The following is a 15,316-nucleotide window of genomic DNA, read 5'->3' as shown; positions in this document are numbered from 1 at the left end:
TCTAAAATATTAATGACTCAAAATTCAACAGTAAAAGTTTTCTGTTAGCAGGTACATTAATCAACTCCCCAATGTTAAATCTCGTGCGACAAAAAAAAAGTAAAAAATTTTCATCATTTTACCCTTGAGGGATTTTAAAAAAATAAACACAAAAAAAACACCAAATGATGTTTCTAAAGACGCAATAGCACGAGACATGTTTAACTATCAAGGGATACGTGAAATATAAAATGAAAAAAAGTGAATATTTTTTACATTTGTATATATATTTTTTTCAAATATACAAACTGGAATAAATGTTGGGGTGTTTGGGGGAGGGGTTGAAGAAATAAGGTATATGAAAAAAAAAAAAAAAGCAAAAAATTGGTGCATAAATAGATGAGCTGTCGGTGGGATAACTGGAGGTTAAAAAAAAATAAAATAGGAGGAGGGAAAGACAGTTAGAAAGAGAGACACGCGCGGGAGGTGAAAGAGATGATATCTCTTGGCTCCAAAGTCAGGGTGATAAATCTGTCCCAAAGGGTCCTGCAGGGCCTGTCAGGATGAGGAAGCACACACAATATGTATACGCAACGCCAGATCTAAAAATCTTTCTTTGCTTTTTTCTTTCTCTTTTCTTTATATCAAAAAAAGAATAATAAAAAAATTGTGTTTTTTCGATTCTTTTTTTTTTTCATTTCTTTGTCCAATAGACTGAAGTTTCTTTGTCCAGACAGTCCTTGTGTCGGTATATTCAGTCATCCAAATGCTACTGAATTGATCAACCAAAACGATTGAATTCCATGTCACGAAATTTACTATTAAATCCAATTGAACAAAAATTTTTTTATATACTGAATTTTATATATTATCAAAAAAAATATATATATATTATTCAATAAAAATTCAATTTATTTTTGTTGTTGTTTTTATAACTCAACACATTTTATAGTGAGTTACAATTCCCATCATGAATAATCGGCTTACAACACCCCTATTCAATTCTAATTTTTTCAATCCTATTTGATCCTAATTTTTTTTATTTTTTAAATCCCAAAGCTCGACAATAAAAAAATATAAAAATTTACTATTTTTTTTTTATTATTATTAATGTCATTGTACTGTTAAATCGTGATTATATAAAAAAATACAAAATAAAAAAGCTGTAATGAAATTTTTGACAATTTAATCTTGTGTTGGGAAAGAAAAAAAAATTGTTCATATTTTTTTTTTTTTTGAGTGGATGTATAATAATTTTATATTAAAATTTTTAATTTATTTAATTTATTAAAAAATTGATTGAACAATCTTATTTCATGTCGTTCACCACCTGTGAGGAATCGATGATTCGTCAAGGATTTTTCGGCTTGACCATAAAGACTAAGGAGATTTTAAAAATAAAAGGGAGAAATCAAAAATAAAAAAAAAAAGAGGGAGAGAATTGCCTTGGTCCAAAAAATTGAAACGCCTTGGATATTTAATCTTGAATATATATACCAAAGGTAAAACCGCCTCGAGGGTATATCTCTCTTTAAAAAAAAAAATGATATATATAAAATGAAAAAAAAAAATAAAAAAAAATGTAAACAGAATCTTCATGACTAGACCACAATTCTTATTCATCTCTCGGTTTTTCTCGTTTAATCTTACAAGCAATATACACAGGTTTTAAATAAATGACATTGTGTTGTATAAATGTCGTTGTTGGACATGTTGGACACATCACTTGAAAAGCAAGCTTTGAAGCAACGCGTGTGTTCTATTATGTTTATTATAAATACTTAAAATTTTCTTCAAACCATAACGCACTAGTAAATTCATTGTTATAAAAATATTAAATGACAAAAAATTTGTATTTGTAACTATATTGTTGTCTGTGTATGTGAAAAATATCAAACTTGGAGGGTAAAAGATGAAAAGAAATTTATGAAAAAGATGGAAAAAAAATATATATAAAGAATTGGAAAAAATAAACGTAAATGTAAGTGGACGTTTGTCAACACCTTGAAATTCATATTCATTATTTTATTATTATGTATCATTTGAAATATTCCGACATTTATTCATGCGACAAAGGATCAAAATACCTGTCAAATTTCGTGGGATTTAAATGTTTTTTTTTTTCTAAACTCTCGACTTTTTTGGAAAATTTATTTTTCCTTAGTCATACTGACAAACTAAATAATACTCTAGATAAAATTTACTAAATTTAAAATATTTGTATTTAATAAAAAAACTCGTTTTAAATCAATAGAAAGATTTTTTTTTTTTTTTTTTTCATGATGACTCAGAGAGTCATTATCTCCCCTTGATATTTGTCAAGTAAAATAAATAATGATATCATTGTCGTTTGCCCACATATACAAACGTGACCAAAGTGCATTTTAAAATATATAAATTTAAAAAATGGGTGAAAGAATTCGATACGTGATTGATAAAGAAAAAAATCACTTAGTCCCCTTTTTTTTTTTTGTTTGTCGAGCGATAATAATTTATAAAAAATATAGAAGAAATAAATGTTGGGCAAAATAAGATAAGACCAATAGACTAATATGTGTGTATATATACAGAAGTTGTGTGCGGTCATACACTGAAAAAAAAGGTGAAAAATAAAAAAAAATACCGGAAGGATCGACCACCCCTTATAATAGACACTGAAGTATTAAATCCCGTGAGGTTTTAGGACCACAGCAGCCGTGTCAAATTAGGCGACAACGAAGTCTCCCTGTGGTGTGATCATTACCGACATTTGTCCTTTATAGTCCAGTCGTTTTCAACAAAAAAAAAAAAATATTCTTTTTTTAAATGCGTGAAGCAAAAATTTACAAACCATAGGCGGTATTTTTCTTATAAATTTTGACCTAATCTAATCCTAACCCATGTGTAAAAAAATAAATAAATAAATAGATAAATAAAAATAAATAAAAAGCAACGCAATAATTTGAATAGAAAAATTTTTGATATAAAAAAATTGCCGCAATATTTGCCGGGGGGGATTTAAATTTGTATCGTCAATTTTTGATATTAATTTTTTTTTTTTTTAAATTTAAAAATTATATAGTATACAAGTTGCGGTGTTAAAAGGTCAGTACGTGTTTTTCTCACTAAAAAATATAAATAGTTTCTATTTCACACGAAATAAAAGGTAAAAAATAAAAAACCATAGCAAGGTAGACAAATAAAATAAAAAATTTTTAAGTATATATAAATGAAAAAAAAAATAAAATACTTGTAAATATACGAAATGGCGGTTAGAGTAAACACGCGTATGCACATGTCTGATATATATACCACACGCGTATTGGCATTATCACAGCAATCTCATCGTCAAGGTGGTGTAGCTCACTTTTTATTTTTTTTTATATATCTTTTTCTTTTCTTAACGCTCACTCGCGTTATATTATCATTTCTTTTATATTTTATTTTTTCTCAAACACGAAAAGTTTTGCGCATTCACCAAGGCAAAAAAAAAAAAAAAGATTGGTGGTACACTCACCAGTACTGCCAGGGGTATAAAGGTTAATGAGCACACAGGCGCAACCTATTATTTCAGTCCGTTGGCCACTCTATCCTCATCCCCTTAATCCTTACTTTATATATACATTTTTTTTTTTTTTTTTTCAACTCTTTTATATCTTCCACGAAGCCAGAAACCTCTCGCCAGTTATACACCACAATTTTTTGATGATGAAGAAGAGAAGCAAGTGTGTAAAAAATATATATAAGCCAGAAAAAGATAAAAAGTTGAGAAAAAAAAACGAAAAAATTTTAAATTTGAAAAAAAAAAAAAATAAATATAAAGAGTGGAGTGGATCAAAGTGGTGATGTTGATGATGGTAAAGAGGGAGGATTTTCTGGCTTGGATAAAACGAAAATGAGAAACAGAATAAAGAAAAATAAATGATGATGAAGAAGAGGAAGAAGAACGAGAAGAAAGATTGGAGTTAAAAAAATATGAAATGAGAAAAAAAATGAATTTTTTTTTTTTTGAAGGAATGATGAAGAAAAGAGAGGTGAATGTTGGAAAAAAAATATAAAAAAATATATTAACAAGTGGGAGAAGTTGGAGACCTTGAGCTGCCACAAACATCTAGACATCTTCATTCCAGGTACACACTGGAGAACTGGAGATACTTGAGACAAAAATATAATTTTATCTTTCTTTTACTCATATACTCAAAAATTATTATTTTTTTATTTTTCTACTCTTTTTGATGATGATTATACACGTATTCTTACAGTCATTCAATGGTGCACTTGAGACATGCAATTTACTAAGTCATCAATACGTGAATTTTGCTGACAAAAGTTTTTTAATTATAAAATAATAAATTGTTATTATTATTACAATAATAATAAAATTCATAAAGTAAAAAAATTATCAAAGTATTTTTTTTTTTAATTAAATAAACCTTCTGTGCTTTTTTTTATTAAAATTTTTCTAGTTAAATTTTTGTACAAGCCAGGAGATGTATATGCCCTTTTAAAAAAAAAAAAAAATTGAGAACTAGCTTTTTAATAAAAGAACCGAATGATTGTAATTTTGACAAATTAAAAATTACAAAAAAATATTAATGATAATAATAAATTAAACTATGTATTTTTATCCAGAAAAAAAAAATTGCAAATAAAAAGACAAACTAATTTGACCACCTGGCCTGCCACTCCTACATTTATTTTTTTCCTATAACTCGTCTTTCTCCACCCCGAAAACTGTGACTATACTGTCAAAAAAAAAAAAATTGAAATAGTTACAAAAAAATAAAAATAAATGACGTTTAGAAAAAAATAAATAATAATAATAATAAGGACACAATGAACTAGTCATATATCGTGTTACACCCCTTATTTTATAACAAAAAAAAAATCCGCCTAGATGTAAGTTAACCGGGTGAAATGAGAATAAACTGTATAAAATATATTTGACCAAAGAAAAAAAAAAATTTGTATGTACAGATAAAATGACAGTGGCAAACGTGCCACAAATGTTTCAATTTTAAAAACCCCCCAGCCACAATGTCATAAAAATAATAATATTAATAATAAAAATTCGTATGGCACGTGCTAGTACCTCTTTTCATCTTTTCTCAATCTAAAACATGTATGTACATAATAAAATAAAAATATATTTTTTTCTCCTCGTCCATTGCTAAAACCCTTATGGTGCAAATGATAAAAACGAGGGTGGAAAAATAAAAAGAAATAAATGTAAATATAAAAAGAAGTATAAAAGGATTGATCAGTAAAAAGGGTAAAAATTTTTAACAATAGCCATTCACTATTGGTCTGTCACTTGGCTCAATGACACAAGTGTCATGTTACTTTTTGTGCAAAAATTATAATATTCCTCTTGAGTACCATCACTCTTCTATTCATCCCCCGAATAAAATAAAATAAAATCTTTACATTTAAAATTTACTCAAAATTTTGAAAAACATATTTGACAGATTGACCAAGCTTTTCTTTTCATTATAAAAAATATAATAAATAATCCTCATGATAAATTATTTAACGAAAAAAAAATATTCAATTAGTTTTATTAAAAAATAAATATGTAGTTTAAATTCATTAAGTACATGATGAATTTTTATAATCGATTAACCTCATTATAGTGACTCAGTCAACCCGACATAACAAAGAGGATCCCAAAAAAAAAAATTCAGCTGGTTATATATATATTTTGATCCCTTTATTTTTCATTTTTTTTCATGACTCAAGATCTTTTGTCTAGAAAAAAAATAATATATATATGTGTATACATGAAAAGCACTCTCGGTACGACCCAAGTGACTCTGGGCATTTTTCAAAGATGAATTATTTTTTATTTTTTTTTCAGTATATGTATATTATACAAGGGTTAAAAAATTCAGTAATGCATTCACACATTTACAAGCGTAACGTATACCCCGACTCGAAAAAAAAAAAAGAGAAAGAGAAATGAGGCACATGAGCGAGTTAATAATTTATTTTATGTGGTTCATCGTTGGGCATCCTCAATTTCCAGGTGCTGCATGCATCATAAATTCAGAATCATGATGGACCCAGTTTAAAAAAAAAAAATAATATAAAATAAGCAACCCCATTCTGACCCGTGCTACACAATAATCATCATAATATTCTAGACTACATACCCAGGTGTCAATTAGATGTGTCCAACAATAAAATTTTTCTCTCCACTAAATTTTCACCACAGGTATATTCACCATAATAATTCGAATAAAAATTGAAAAAATTGAAAAAAATTGAAAAAAATAAATCCATGTGTGATCTACAAACTTATGGGATATCGAAAAAAAAAAAAATTATTTTATTATTTTTTTTTCTTCAAGTGAAAACCATAACATACATACAGAACAAGATCTATCATTGATTTGAGACGGATTCTATTTTATAAAATTTTTTATTACAATTTTTTTTTCTTGAAGCCGATTCTTTTTGTCATATTTGAGGGACGTTTTTGTGTCATCTTTTTTTTTTCTTTTTGAATGGACCCTATACTAGTTTTGATCATCGATGCGTGACGAGTGTGCCCCATGTCGAATTGTATGTGTAGTCACAGTTAACGTGTTCTATATTTTTGAATTTTTATTCCCCACCTCTTTTTTATTTTTGGCTATTTTAAAAGTTTTGACAATGGAAAACGTGTGTGTGTGTTTGTGCGTGTTTGAAGATATATAAATGTAAAAATGAAAAATCCTTTTAACCGAAAATTCCAGTCGGTCTGTCAGGATAAATTGGATTCTTGTGGGGACCCATGGCCCATCTGGTATTTATGTATCTCTAAACCAAGAAGAAGACTTGTGTCACAATGTCACTGTTATATACACGATGTAATTCTACCGAGTTTTTTTTTAAATGACATTATTCACGCACCGGTTTTCATGAAATATATATATTACAATTATCCTCCCCTAAAAGTAAAATATAAAATTTTCATCGTGATCGTAATTATCATGATGATGATGGGCAAACAACAAATAGTTTTTGGGAAAAATTTATATTAAATAAATTTTGTATATACACGACAATATTGCACAAATGTTTTTGTGATTAATGAGTCAATTTTCCCTTATGCACACCCTTCTCCCTTATATAACAAAAAGTTTTATGTTTTTTTTTTTTTTTCTTTCAATTTATATATTGTGAATAGAAGGCACGTGGGCGTAGAAAAGCCACTAATAAAATTAAGCCAAAATTACAACCAAAAGGGAGATGGACAATTGTTGTACTGTGCAAATTATATTAACAAATAAATTTTCACCCTATTGGGGTGAATGATTTTTCATCGGTTGAATTAACTGAAAATTTAATATATTGTATTGTTAATTTGTCCGAGTTAAATTAATAATTTATAATTTGAAAAAAAAAAAGAAATGTAATTTTATTATTAAATTAAAAAATGATTTATTGCCATTTTTTTTTAATTAAAATTATTTTTAAAAATTTCATTTGATTATTAAATGTAAAAAGCTTAATAAATTATTGATAATTTTTAATTTTTTTTTCAAAGTTTTTGTATAATTTAGAGTTTGTGTTAAATATATTTGTAAAAAAAAGGTGGGAGATATGATTATGTGGGAGGATTTATATATATTTTTTAAAAAAGAATGGATAAATAAATAAAATTAAAAAAAAAGGGTTAAAAGAAGGGATAGGGTTTGGTGAGGCATCGAGGTCACGCCCGACTTGGCGGATGAGGTTTAATTACAGACTCGAACAAACACACTGTACGATACACCAAAAAAACTCGATAAAAAAAAAAATATATATATATATTTTGTATATATATGTATCGAAGATCGGAATTTTTTTTTTTTTTTGCTCCCGGCATTCTTATGGCTTTCTTTCCCAGCGTAGCACAGAAGATGTCTTCATAAAACAAGAACCGAAAAATATAATAATGATAAAATAAACAAAAAAAAAAAAAGCACGAAATTATCCAAGTTTCGTAAACACATCTCATTACCCGCCAACTAAACCAGTGATAAAAAAATTGAAAAAAAAAAAATCTCAAAACAACTATCGAGAATCCTTAAAAATATAACCACAAAAAACTAAAAAATAATAAAAAAATTTAACCTCAAAAAAAAATCAAAACAAAAACTATTTTTAAAATGTTTTTTTTACCAATTCATTTTTGTTATATAATTTTGTTTTATGTATTTATTCTTTGAGCATCTTCGAATATAGCTTTTGCCAAAAGATGATGAAAAATTCAAAAAGAATTGTTCAAAAGAACAAAGAATACAAAAAAGAAAAAAAAATTCTTTACCCAAAAGATGACTACAAAAAGTTGAATCTAAAAGTCAACTGAATTTCATTTTTTTTTCTTCTGGTTTTTCAGTGGTTTTTATCTGTTGTATATTGAAGATGGGGACCTGTCTGGACCAACAGTACGATAGAATGTGAAAAAAGGAAGTAAAAAGAAAGAAAAAAAAAAACAAACGAAGAAGAGTAGCTTCTGGGACTTGATTTGTTTTATTTATTTTTAGGTTAGCTACTTTTTTTTTGTGTTTATTCGCTGAGGGAGTGTATCAGCACAGTTTCATGATAGTGTATATGTGTATACATGAAAATGTTGTCGTTGTTTCTTCACTGGTTTTATACGAGAAGTTAAATAACGAAAGAGTTGAAAGAAGGGATCTTTTCTATACTCATGTGGATGGTTGGCCTTTACGTACGAGAAATCTCTCACCGGTGGTGGTCCAATGGGACTCTGCTGGTGGCCCAGCTCGCACTTACACACTCGATCGCACATTCGATCTCTTGTGGCGGCCCTCCAACTCTTTTACTTTATTTTACCATGAGATGACCACGAATATAAACGAGTTCAGCAACTTTATCAAGCCATTGATTTACAAATAAATATATAAAATATAAATTGACAAACAAATATTACATTCTTAGTTATTAACTTTGCAAAAATTAGCTTGGAAAGGCTAAAAAATCATCAACATATGTTGAAGGTATGATGTGTCATTTAAAAATCCAAGTGATGATTTCTATTTTATTTTTTTTTTTGGCGCTAGTCAACGGGTGGTTAGTTACTAATATATTAAAATGCGCCAGGAACTTGATACCCTCCCTGGAAGTTTCTTGACTGATCATCTCAACCCTCTTCAGGTTAAAAAAAAAAAAAAAAGTCACTAGGGGGTTTAAGAAATTGGACCTCAAAGTATTTCGGCAAAAGAAAAAGAGAATAATAATAAAGAGAGAAATCATTTAAAAAAGAAGAATTAAAAAAGAATAAAAAATGTAAAGAAATAAATAACCATATAAAAGACCATTTTTCTTAAAATAAGTAGAATTTTAAAAATCAACAAGACAATTCTAAAGAAGTCAACATGATGGAACTTTAATTTGGGCGTTTATAAGAAATCATGATGGAATGATGAGTATTTTTTAAATTTAAGTTTGGGTGGCAATGAATTTCTGAGGATTTATTCAACTTGTTGACAATTTTTTCGTTATTATTTAAAAACTTAAAAATTCAGAAAGAATGATTTTTCAAAAAAATGTGGTTCAATTAGTCATGGGAATTGTATTTTTGATTGAGCCAAATAATAAGAATGAAAACAAAGATAATTTTGCAATGTTATTTCTATTCTTTTTATTTTATATATATAAATTTTAAAGTGGGGAATATCCGGCGAGTTGAATTACATCAATGTGAATGTTGTCCATCGGTGGCTTATCGATTTTTAACGAGCGTTCGCCTCGGCGATTTACAATCGGAACGTTCGTTAATCAAGTTAAGACCATTATACATATATATACAGCTGGCAGGGCGGCCCAATAAAAAAAAAAAAAAAAAAATAACAAAAACATGCATATATGTTATATAAAAATAATATAAAAATACAAGAGGGAAAGGAATGAAGAGTATAAAGGTATAACAGGAGGACAAAAACAGGATTTTATGATCGCCGACGGATGCGCGGGTAGAGATCACATTAACCTAATCGTTTTGGGCTCCATTTTTGCTAAATAAATTGACTGATTTGCATGGGAATTGAGAAAGTCATAATGTCAAAAAAATAAAATATACATTAAAATATTTATAAATATATAAGAAATGTTGTAACACCTTTTTTGCTTTATCCACGTTTTTTTTTTTTTTCATATTAATGTTAACCGCATGTGTTTATTTAAAGTCATATCGTTAAAATAAAAAAAATATATTAAACACCTATTTTTGGTTTTTAATAATAACGATAAAAAAAAATTAAATTGATAATACAATTTTTTCGTGGTTAAATGCATTATCAAAAGCATCTTTTTGATCATTAAAAAAAAATTTTTACCAGTTATTATCGTATACTGAATGAGCATTAAATTTTTTTAAATTTTAACTTTTTCAAAGTAGTTTCTTTTTTTTTTTTTTTAACGATTTAGAGTGTGAATTTTTAAAATTAAAAATATAAAAATTCATATATAGAATTTAAATGCATATCTTTATTAAAGTTGTCGTATTTTTTTTTTTAATCCAGGTGCTCGGAATTTCGGATAAAACCTTTCAAACTAAAAGTGATCTTTCAATAATAAATAAAAAATTTGCATCACAAATCGATTATGTTACTTCCAAAAAATTGGCAAGTTTAAAAATAAAAAAAAAAACATTTTTTAATACAAAATTTATGATTCTAAAAAAAAAATTTTATTATACCTTTTTTTTTTTTCTTCGTTTGGTCTTGATTTTATTATTTTTTTTTTTGGCTTTCAACGTTTAACATATACTCGTTATTTTTTCAAAGATTTACGCAATCAGTTTACGAATTAATGAATCGCGTGCCCACGCACATAATAACAAAAGAAATAAAAAAATATCTATATTTTTTTTTTTTGGCTTTTCGACTGATTCAATGATTAAGACTAAAGTCAAATAATTAGTGTTGTAAAATACCTCTTATTATGTAAAAAAAAAAAATTGTAATTTAGCTAATTTTGAGTTGTTTATTTATATTTTTTTATTCAACAGTTAATTTATATTTTTTATTTTAATTGGAAATAATGGTTATTATTATTTTTCATCATAATTTAATTAAATATTATATTTTTTATGACAAATAAATTCTGCACCTTTGCAGTTATTATTATTTATAACCTTTTAAGACTAAATATCATTTATCAATAAGATAATATTAATCATTAACTACTTGTACTGAAATCGATTCATATTGACTAGATAAATGAAAAATATTATTTGATTCTTAAATATTATTAATAATAAAATAATTAACATTCGTTTTATCATAACTTGATATTCAATTTTACAAAATATTGATCTCTGATAACATCAAACTTTATCAGTCTTTAGACTTTTAATTATTCTTGTTTAATCATTCAATCTTGGCTGATACATTAATTGCTTTTGATATTAGTCTTTAGACTTTTAATGGATTGCTTTAATATCGATTTGATACATTAATATTGATATCTTGTAGACAAGTTTGCCGATCATAGTCTTAGAAATAGTTGATCATATAATAAGTTTGAATCAAAATGATACATTAATATAAATAATAATAATAATTAGTTGCTATTCATTAATGATTTTTAATGATTATAAGACATTAAAAAAATTTAATCCTTAAATAAGCATGTTGATAAAATCTTAAATTGATTTGATTCAAATAAAAAATTTATTTATACTTTCGTTATATCGATTAATGCTTAATATAAGATTAATCAGGTATGAATCAAATCTATGTTTAATGATAATTATTGATTATTAATACTTGTATAATAAAAATTGTGATAATAAATAATATTTATAATATATATATTTTTTTCAATGGAATTAATAAATGGGCCATACTTTATTATCATTATATTCATATTATTAAATTATAATATTATTAATATTAATATAATGATTTTTATTATTCTATATCAATAAATTATTACATTTATCAATCTTGAACATTATTATTAATATGTAAATTATAAATTAAAATAATTGTATTATTATGTTAATATTCGTTATTTAAATATGTATTTAGTAATTCTTGTCAAAGATGTAAATGTTTAAAGAGAAAAATTTTCATAAAATATAAAAAAATACCAAGATGAGAATAAGCAACATCTCTTACGCGGAAATTACAAACGTGCACTCGACGTTTTAGCATCCTAACTGTACTCACAAGCGTGCAACTATGAAGAGTCTAAAATATGTTTTATGACCAGACGTTTTACGAACGATGAAGAAATGAAAAATGATGAAAAATAAGTAATATTCATTAAAAAAAAAAAAAAAAAAAGAATATTAAATAAGAAACTTGTTAAAAAAATTTTTTAAAAGATGAAAAATAAATAGCGAGAACAAAAAAAAAAGTACATTGTCGATGAGGTTGAGACACTCTTGACCCTTCATGTAAATTACATTATTTTACAAAGAAGTATACGTGACTCTAACGACCATTAAATGCACTCAACTTATATTACATCCTAATATATAAATAGTAGCTGTATATATTTATCATTTTTAAAAATTCATAAATACCCAAAAACAATATATTAAATTTAAAAAAAAATTATTTCCTCAAAAATTTACAATAATTTATCATTTTTTTTTATGAAACAATTTGAAAGCTTTGCGTTTGTAAATTTTTATTTACATGTAATATTTGATATTTTGAAAAGAATGTAAATATTTTTAAATAAATGAAAATTTTTAAAATGATTAAACAGAGGTAAATTCTGTATTAGTAAATATTTCCCATACTTGCGAGTATGCCGGATAAGCCAATATATGGATTAATGAAAAACCAAGAATTTCACATGCCATGTCCATCGTTTTGATCATCCAATAGATGATGGTTTCAACAAGCATATACACATGACTGACTGAGGTTTGCTTACGGGTAAATGTATATATGTATATATTATAAATACGAGAGAGAGAAGATAGAAGCATTTGTGATACCAGGATGATGCAGTTTATTCAGCGTAAATGTATACAGTATATGTACATATACCTCATCATCATCATCATCATCATCATCATCATCATTTTGAGACTTGTATATATATAGATACATGTATGTTCTGTATATATATGCATTTAAACACCAGTATGAGCTAGCTCATGCCTCAAGCGATTGCGATGGTAATCGCAATGTTGAGAATATATACATATACATCTATACACATTGTAGCCAACTATTGCTTCCTAGATACCACAATTAGCTTCTGATCAGAGAGTTAATTAGGTTGAATTCAAAGCATATATTCATCAAAAAATATAAATGCCATTATACTTTATGTATTCACCTTTGTATAAATTAATTTTAAATATTTTTTCGAAAAATGAATTGATTTTTATTTTTTTTTCATCAACAAAATATATGGTGAATACAGCTTCAAAGTGCATCTTGTATTAATACCGACGATGAATAAAAAAATATATTAAAAATCACAATATAATGTGATAAATCTATGTCGCGATCTGTACACACTTGAATCGTATTTTTTTTTTTGTATTTTTAAATGTATTCTTTAGTTTTATTTATTTTATTTATTTTATTTATTTTATCCCAAAAAAAAAAATTGATTCTTGGTTTTTTTTAAGATGTATGTTTTTATTTTCATTGTTTTAACTTTATTATACGTTTTTCGTCATGGTAATGTGTGTAAATAAAAAAAAAAAAGCATAGTAGCTGGCAAGCAGAGTTTTTTTTAAAATGGACATTTATTTAAAACGTGTTGCCACCACCTTTTGCCTGCGTAAACGCGCGATTCTCTCGATTATATTTATTTCGTTTTTTTTTTACAACTTTTTTTCATATATATCTGCACAACACACATGGTATATAAAAACGAAGAAATATGTAAATTCAAGATACACGTGGGGTGAACTCGAGGGTGGAATTTATTTGTCGCTTACCACACTGCGGAAAAATTTAACAAAAAAAAAAAAAACTTTCTTTTTTTACCGTCAGATATAAATGAATAAATATTAAACTCATGTTCTACAATGGTATGAATTTTTTTTCAAAAAGAACAAAAAAAAATATAAATAAACTTATGAATATCCATTAGATTTTTAAATTAAAAAATTCCAACAAAAAAAAAACAAAATACTTTTAAATAAAAATTATTCCTAACAAGGTAATTAGAGTAAATTTTTTTTTATAAAATGTAAAAAAAAATATATATTAAAAATTTCTTCAACAATAATAATCAAGTCAATTTTCAGCTGATCTTGCAAATGTCAAAAAACAAAAAAGTAATTTTTCATATTTTACATGTAGCTTGGGGGGTTTTTCTTACAAACTCGTCTCGAGATAAAATAAAATGTAAACAAGGATTATATAGATGAATATAGTGTTAAGGTTGTACACAATGATGAAGTTTTTAAAAATAAAAAAAATAAAATATATATATAAAAAAAAGTAAGGTAAGAAAGCAAGTCAAGTCCTCAGGATCTCATTTACAGTACAAATTAGTTGTAGGTTGGGTCCCAAGGGCCCTCAGTCCCTCCACCCTTTAAGTTAATGGTCGCTGAGCACGCAAAGAAGGTTGAGTTTAATGAAGACCGCGCGTTATCCGTGACGAAGACCGCGTGGCTCTGCTGCATATATATACACACAACACATATACCCTTAACCTTATTTAATACATACATGTATATATGAAATTTAAAATAATCATAATTATCATAAAAATATGTATCCGACTAATACAACTACAAACACGCATTGATATAATTTATAATATGCAAGTTTGAAAAATAAAAATAATACAAAAAAAAAAAAAAATGAAATGATATGTGTGTGTTGTGGAAGTAGGCAAGATGATGATGATGAAAAAATCATGATCAACACATGAATGCAATTTAAACGAAGATTTATGCTATACAGTGGTGTAAATATTAACAACAATATGCAATCTTGGTACTCATTGTCCGACAACAAGCGTACCACGCGTGCCACTGACCCGCAATTATTTATTTATATATATTTTTTTAAAATTTAATATTTATATTTATTCTATTTTCATTCAATTGTTGTGTTATTAAGAGATTTAAAAAGTTTATTCATTTAGGTCAAATTTAAAGTCCATGGCAAAAAAAAAATATAGAGTCGAACTTAAGGTCGGAGTCAGTCGTCAGAGTCAGACTTTGGGTCGGAATCAGAGTTGGTACGAGTAGATACTGTTGAATTTTGAAATTTAAGTGTTTATTTATTTAATTGTGTTGTTATTAAATTAAAATAGTTTATTCACACACATTTAGGTCAATCTTAGAACCCATATTTCGTAAAAAACGTAGAGTCGGATTTAAGGTCAGAGTCAGAGTCGGACTTAAGGTCAGAGTTAGAGCCGGTGCATGTAGATA

General features: G+C 26.4%; 1 protein-coding gene and 1 long non-coding RNA gene across 4 annotated transcripts in view; one reads left to right on the top strand and one right to left on the bottom strand.

Annotated features, from left to right (window-relative positions):
- LOC122856729 overlaps nucleotides 1–15,316 on the top strand; it is a 34,770-nt gene that overhangs the window by 6,735 nt on the left and 12,719 nt on the right. The window lies entirely within an intron of this gene.
- The window catches only part of LOC122856728 (transcription factor mef2A), a 39,440-nt gene that overhangs the window by 23,017 nt on the left and 1,107 nt on the right, over nucleotides 1–15,316 (bottom strand). The window lies entirely within an intron of this gene.

The sequence above is a fragment of the Aphidius gifuensis genome, linkage group LG5, assembly GCF_014905175.1.
Source record: "Aphidius gifuensis isolate YNYX2018 linkage group LG5, ASM1490517v1, whole genome shotgun sequence".
NCBI lineage: Eukaryota > Metazoa > Arthropoda > Insecta > Hymenoptera > Braconidae > Aphidius > Aphidius gifuensis.
This window is presented reverse-complemented; position numbering and strand designations above follow the sequence as displayed.